The sequence below is a fragment of the Erinaceus europaeus genome, chromosome 12, assembly GCF_950295315.1.
Source record: "Erinaceus europaeus chromosome 12, mEriEur2.1, whole genome shotgun sequence".
Classification (NCBI taxonomy): Eukaryota; Metazoa; Chordata; class Mammalia; order Eulipotyphla; family Erinaceidae; genus Erinaceus; species Erinaceus europaeus.
The window spans coordinates 50,942,803-50,950,290 of record NC_080173.1 but is presented as its reverse complement, the minus strand read 5'-3'; the positions used below and the strand labels follow the sequence as shown (position 1 = coordinate 50,950,290).

Genomic DNA, 7,488 nt, shown 5'->3' with positions numbered 1-7,488 from the left:
GTCTTCCCCTCCTCTCTCAATTTCTTTCTGTCCTATCCAACAACAACAACATGGGCAACAAAATGGAGAAAGCGGCCTCTAGGAGCAGTGGATTTGTAGTGCAGGCACCAAGTAGTAACCCTGGAAGTATGAAAATAAAATAAATAAATAAAACACAAGGTATGGCTTTTTTTAAAAACATACCATCACCCTAACAGGGGCAACAAAAGATAATAAATAAATATTAAAAAAAAAACTTTAGTGTTCTGGGAGGTGGCGCAGTGGTTAAAGCATTAGACTCTCAAGCATGAGGTCCTGAGTTCAATCCCCGACAGCACATGTACCAGAGTGATGTCTGGTTCCTTCTCTCCTGCTATCTTTCTCATTAATAAATAAATAAAATATTAAAAAAAAAAACTTTAAAGAAAATACCATCACCCAATTTAAAGGTAAAGCATCAAGTGCTGTCATGTTTTGTGCCCCAGGGTTGAGCCCAGCCCTACTGTATGGGGGCAGCTTCAGTGCTGTGGTGGATTTCCCTCTTTCTCTCTGTCTCTGCTTTCTGTCTGGAAATGTTGGCTTGCAACTGTAAAGCCCTGATGATGAAAACAAAAAAAATAAGTAAATATGAGTAAACATCAATTTTTCCTCCCCTTGAAAGAAATCACATGAATTTGCATTTCTGGGTACTTACTGCACAGGGGTGAACCTGATCATAGACAAAAACAATTACTGGGCCGGCAAATTAGCCCACTTGGATAGTGCGCTGCTTTACCATGTGTGTGACCCAGGTCTGAGCCGAGGCTCCCACTTCATTGAAGGAATCTTCAGTTCTGTGGTCTTTTTCATTCAATCTCACTCTGCCTGTCTGTCTCTATAAAACAAACAAAAACAATTATTTGATTGGAGAGAGAGAGAGACCAGAGCATTATTGGAATACGTAAGATAGTGGGACATTGGGGGTTGGGTGGTAGTGCAGCGGGTTAAGTGCAGCAGGTGGCGCAAAGCACAAGGATGGCAGAAGGATGCTGGTTTGAGCCCCCAGCTCCCCACCTGCAGGGGAGTCACTTCACAAGTGGTGAAGCAGGTCTGCAGGTGTCTTTCTCACCCCTCTCTGTCTTCCCCTCCTCTCTCCATTTTCTCTCTGTCCTATCCAACAACAACAATAACTACAACAATAAAAATAAGGGCAACAAAAATAATAAATAAAAGGTAGTGGGACATTAAACTTGGGACTCTTAAATTCATGTACTCTGGTCACTTCACCTCCCAGGTCACTGGTCAGGTTATTCTTTAGTGCCCCATCTGGACTTAACACTGGGGTTCATATAAAAAAGAAGGAGGTGGTCTGGGAGGTGGTGCAGTGGATAAAGCATTGGATTCTCAACCATGAGGTCCTGAGTTCGATCTTCGGCAGCACATGTACCAGAGTGATGTCTGGTTCTTTCTCTTCTCCTATCTCATGAATAAATAAATTCTTTTTTAAAAAAAGAGAGAGAAGAAGAAGAAGAAGAAGAAGAAGAAGAAGAAGAAGAAGAAGAAGGTAGGTAATGGCTACAGAGAGACAAACAGTCGGCAGAGAAACCTCTGGTACTTCTATTCTAGATGGACTGAGGCTGGCTAACTTAGCTGTGGGGTTGGGGTGGGGGCATTCAGATGGGTCAGCCTGGAGCAGGAAGGTCTTTGTGGTTTATTGTGCTAGCCTAGCCTAGGTTATATTTTATTTTATTGTAGAGACAGAGATGTAGGGGGAAGGAAGAGAGTGTGCAGTGAAAGATACCACAACACAGAAGCTTCCTTCAGTGTGGTGGGGGCCAGGCCTGAGCCCGGGTCATGTGCATGCCAAAGCAGTGCCCTATCCAAGCGGCGGTTTCACTAACCATCATAGTCTAGTTTCGAATCTTGGTCTTCATCATTTCCAGTGAAACGTTAGGTAAGTTCCTGACCATCTCTGATTCATCTTTGAAAGGCTTGCAGGGAGGTTGGAATTACACAAGTGTAATATCTGACAGCCTATAGGAATCTCATACCTTTCAGTTCTAGCCCCTGAAATGCCAGCTGATACAGGGAGCAACTGTCCACATCCAGATTAGAAATGACCATTTATTGTTTGTTTATTTATTTATAATTGGATAGAGACAGAGAGATTGAGGGGGTAGAGAAGGAACGAGACAGAGACACCCGCAGCCCTGCTTCACCACTCATAAAGCTTTCCCCCTGCAGGTGGGGACCAGGGGTTTTAATCTGGGTCCTTGAGCATGGTAATGTGTGCGCTTAACCAGGTGCGCCACCACCTGGCCCTCAAGCGCGAGACCTTTATAACTTGTTGGTGGCCCACTCAACTCCCAACCATTTTTCCTCCTCGAGATGATATGCTGGGATGTGGGAGAGGATAAAGGAAGAAGAAATGCAGTAAGGAGGATTCAATCCTTGCGGGATCTGTATAGAGATCAGATCTCCTCCTACATCCCTATCTTGCAGGCTCCATTTAGATACAAAGGGGTGGGATTGGGTTCCTGCGGAGAAATTGAGCCTCTTCTGTGCTGCCTAGTCTAAATCGGGCAGTTCCCTAGTTACCCGCTCCCGGGCTCTGTGATTGGTTGGCTATAGTATGGCGGCCGGGGTGGGGGTGGGGGCGCAAATGGAGCTGCAGCATCCTTCAGTCTCAGGCCCTGGCGGGGATGAGGGGTGGAGGTGGGGAGGGCCAGGCAGTGGAGAGGGAGCCATTTCTCTCCATTGACTGCAGCTTCCGTGCTCCTGGCTTCCATCCCCCCGATTCTAGAGGCCTCATCTGCCAAGGACTCCGCGATGGTGGACATTTTCATCCTGATGTTCTTTGCCATCATTGGCTTGGTCGTTCTATCCTACATTATCTATCTGCTGTAGGTCTGCAGCTACGGTGGCGAGAAGCCGCCGGGGAGCAGCTCTGGGGGGGATGATGAAGCTAACTGGCCGAGCATTCTGCTTGCTGACGCACCGGTGGATTTGTGCTTCTGGTATTGATTCAAAAACAAAATTAAAAGAGATACTGTTTTCCTTTACTTTTTTTTTTTCTGTCTCGGATGCACTGATGCAGCTTTTTTTTCTTTTCTTCAGACCTCTCTGAAAAGAGTAAGAAATACCAACTTTTTCCTTTGAGGTCAAAATTTAAATTATTATTTTTAAAATTAAAAATGAATCTCACATTATGTAGGAATGTTAGGTAGAATTGGTTGAGAGTACTGTGCATGGAGGGAGTAACTCATTCCTTTTTTTTGTTTGTTTGTTTGTCTTTTCCTTTGAGTTAGGTGCCCAAACAGCAAGTTTCATTTTTCTCCCAGTAATTAACGGCAAAACACATCTTTATATGTCAACAGAGTGGTTTGTAACTAATGTTGCATAACTGCATTAATTCACGACTCATCCTCACTTGAGGGTGAGCTAGCACATGAAATCTGCTAGGGTGTGTGTGTGTGGGGGGGGGGTTGGGGGGCTTAGCCATTCATTCTTTCTCAGATGTGGACCTTGGTGGAAAGGAGAGGAGCTCCAAGATCTTTTCAGTTCATGATCTGCACTGGGAGCTGATACCATTGCAGCTATTCGCATCTGAGCCTTGTTGTTTCTGGGTTTCTTGCAGCTCCAGGTCTCCAGTCCAACAAGAGGAGCCATCAACAGTAGCAGTTCTGCTGCCCAGCAAGACCTGCTCTGGAGCCTTGAGGACGTCATCAACACCCACCACACAGGGGACTTTGTGAGCTGAGGCAGAAGCACTCTGTTGAGACTTCATGAGCTTGGCTATCAGATACTGTGTGTGTGTGTTTCAGCTGTAGACAAGAGTGTTGAGAACACATATGCTGAAATGTAGACTCATTAAAGTTACTATGGAGAACTGCTCAAAAATTCATGTTGATAGCCTTTCCTTAGATTTCAGCGCAACTGCATACTATGTTTAATGTTTTTCTTTTCCCTCTCACATGCAGGGTTTCCTTATAAGTTCCAGAACACACTTATCTTCATCTATGCAGTAGTCACTTTATCACTGTCTTTGTGGATTGTACAATCTGGGATTGTGTGGTTTCCCTTGTCTTGTTCTCTAGCCAGGAGAAACATATCATTTGATTTCTTTTTAAGATTTATCATTTCTACACAAGTAGAACCTGAACTGGAATTGGTGTATTGCACCAAAGTAAAAGATTCTGGGGTGGGTCAGGGGGAGAGTACAAGTCCAAGGATGACAGAGGACCTAGTGGGGGTTGCATTCCTATGTGGAAAGCTGAGAAATGTTATGCATGTACAAACTATTATAGTTACTGTCGAATGTAAAACATTAATCCCCCAATAAAGAAAAAAAAGAAAGAAAGAGGACTGCAGCTAGGAAGGTGGCTCTGTTGTGCAGCACAAGACTTGAGTCCAGTCCTCACTGCAATCCCTGTCATATCAGCCAGACTGATGCTCTAGTTCTCTCATTGTCTGTCTCTATCCCACTTTGTTTCTCTTGTTACAGTTAATAAATGAGCTTTTAGAATAAAACATTACAACAGTATCTCCTTGAAAATGAGATTTTGGGGGAGCCAGGAGGTGGTGCACCTGGCTAAGTGCACACATTACAGTGTGCAAAGACCTGGGTTCAAACCCTGGGTCCCCATCTGCAGGGGGGGAATCTTCACGAGTAGTGAAGCAGGTCTGCGGATGTCTCTCTGTCTCTGTCTCTCTCACTCTAGCTCCCCGACCCTCTCTATTGCTCTGTTTTTATCTAATAAGTAAATAAAAATTGAAAAAAAAAATAGAAAGTGAGATGTTGGACCTAAGTGGTATGAAATGAGGAAGAAATGATAAATATTTTTTGTTTCTTTTTTTATTATTAGTAATTTAATAATGATTAACAAAATTGTAAGATAACAGGGGTACAATTCTCATCACCAGAGCTATATGTCCCATCCCGTCCACTAGAAGCTTCCCTATTCTTTATCCCTCTGGGAACATGGACCAAAGATCTTTTTTTTTTTTTTTTTAATTTCTTTATTGGTGGATTAATGTTTTACATTCAACAGTAAATACAATAGTTTGTACATGCACAACATTTCTTAGTTTTCCACATAACAATACAAACCTCATTAGGTCCTCTGTCATCCTTTTTGGACCTGTACTCCCCTCCCCACCCACCCCAAGTCTTTTACTTTGGTGCAATACACCTACTCTAGTTCAGGTTGTCTTTTTTTTTTTTTTTTTAATATTTTTGTTTATTTATTATTGGATAGAGACAGAGAGGGGAAGGGGAGATGGAGAGAGAGAAAGACAGAGAGACACCTGTAGCCCTGCTTCACCACTTGTAAAGCTTTCCTCCTGCAGGTGGGGACCAGGGGCTTGAACTTTGGTCTTTGTGCACTGTAATGTGTGCACTTAACCAGGTGTGCCACCTGGCCCTCAGTCCTCATTCTTTATACCTGAATAAATTTTACATCACTGAAACAAACAAATAAAAAACAACTGTACTTATCATATTTGTTATGTGGGAAATATCTGTCTTACTCCAATATATATATATATATATATATATATATATATATATTCTGGCAAAAAAAAAAAAAAAAAGCATATATCTCTGTCCTACTAGGGGGGAAGAAGTCATATATCTTGGAGTCCAGGGAGTATGCTCCAAATCCTTATTAGCTAGTCTTCTGAAAAGTCCAACATAATTGTTCCTCATTTATTTCCTTTCTAGCTTAAAATAAATGAGAATGATTGAATTAATAGTTCTCATTCATAACATTATGTTCGATTTTATTTTTTTAAATAAAGGCAGTATAATATATGCTACAATTAAAAAAAGAAATCTTGTACTTAAAATCTTTGATCAAGGGGAAAAAACACTATTCTAGAAGCTTAGTGTAGGCAAAAAAGATTACGTGATTTTCTATTTATTTATTTATGAGAGGGATAGGAGGAGAGAGAAAGAACCAGACATCACTCTTGTACCTGGGAATTGAACTTGGGACCTCACAGCTTAATAGTCCAACACTTTATCCACTACACCACCTCCCAGACCACAAGATTATGTGATTTTCAATAAGTCATTTGGCCTTCAAATCTTGATTTTATTAAGACAAAGGGTTGGACTAGAGAATTGTTAACTGGGGTTGGGTGGTGGCACACCTGGTTGAGCACACATGTTACAATCCCCCTTTCTATCGAGGTTTCTGTAGTGTAGTGGTTATCACATTTGCCTCACACAATCCCCCTTTCTTTCAATTTCTGGCTGTCTGGAAGAGGGTGATAAAGAGAGAAAGAGACAGAAAGACACCTGCAACACTGCGTCACCACTCACAAAGCTTTTCTTCTTTCTGCATGTGGGGTCTGGGGTCTTAAACCTGGGTCCTTGCACATTATAACGTGCACGCAATCAAGTGTGTCACCACCCTGCCCCAACAAATCCTTAAAAAAAAAAAGAAAGGGTGGAGGTAGATAGCATAATGGCTATGCAAAGTGACTCTCATGCCTGAGGCTCCAAAGTCCCAGGTTCAATTCCCCCCCCACCACCACCACCATAAACCAGAGCTGATTAGTGCTCTGGTAAAAAGGGAAAAAAAAAGAAAGAAAGAAAGAGAATAGTTCACTTAAAGTCTATAATTCTAGGATGTATTATCTTTGGAAAATATCTTTTTTTTTTAACACCAGAGCACTGCTCAGCTTTGGCTTTTGGTGGTATGGGGGGATTGAACCTAGGACTTTGGAGCCTCAGGAATGACAGTCTCTTTGCATAACCACTATGCTATTTACCCCTGCCCGGAAAATATCTTAATATATTGGAGAACAGAATTCTTTTTTAATTTTTTTCTTTTTCATCTTTTTATTTATTATTGGATACAGACAGAGAGAAATTGAGAAGGGAGAGCAATAGAGAAAGGGAGAGAGACAAAGAGACACCTGCAGCCCTGCTTCACCACTCATGAAGCTTTCTTCCTGCAGGTAGGAACCAGGGGCTTGAACCTGGGTCCTCACACACTGTAATGTGTGCACTTAACCAGGTGTGCCACCCTCTGTCCTCCCCCCCTTTAAAAAGAATTTATTTATTTATTCATGAGAAAGATAGGAGGAGAGAAAGAACCAGCCATCACTCTGGTACATGTGTTGCCTGCTATACAACTCCGGACGTCATGCTTGAGAGTCTAGTGCCTTAGCAATTGCTCCACTTCCCAGACCACCACCCCCCCTTTTTTTTTTTTAACCAGAGCACTGCTCAGCTCTAGTTTATGGTGGTATGAGAGACTGAACCCGGGACTATGAGGCCTCAGGTATGAGAGTCTCTTTGCTAACCATTATGCTATCTACCCCCACCCAGAACAGAATTCTTTTTTTTCTAATTTTTTAAAAATTATCTTTATTTATTGGATAGAGATAGCCAGAAATCAAGAGGTTGGGTTTTAGTTTTTTTAAAAAAATATTTATTTATTCCCCTTTATTGCCCTTGTTTTTTATTGTTGTTGTAGCTATTGTTGTTATCGATGTCGTCGTTGTTGGATAGGACAGAGA

General features: G+C 42.1%; 1 long non-coding RNA gene across 2 annotated transcripts in view; it reads left to right on the top strand.

The window, feature by feature from the left end:
* The first annotated feature begins 2,683 nt into the window (after positions 1-2,683).
* The window catches only part of LOC132541945 (uncharacterized), a 32,959-nt gene continuing 28,154 nt past the window's right edge, over positions 2,684-7,488 (top strand). The window contains exons 1-2 of one of the 2 annotated variants that reach the window (XR_009553051.1): positions 2,684-2,975; positions 3,596-4,181. This is a non-coding gene — a long non-coding RNA (uncharacterized LOC132541945). Of the gene's footprint in view, positions 2,976-3,595; positions 4,491-7,488 lie in introns of those variants that run through there. The other variant, XR_009553050.1, reaches the window with a different exon arrangement.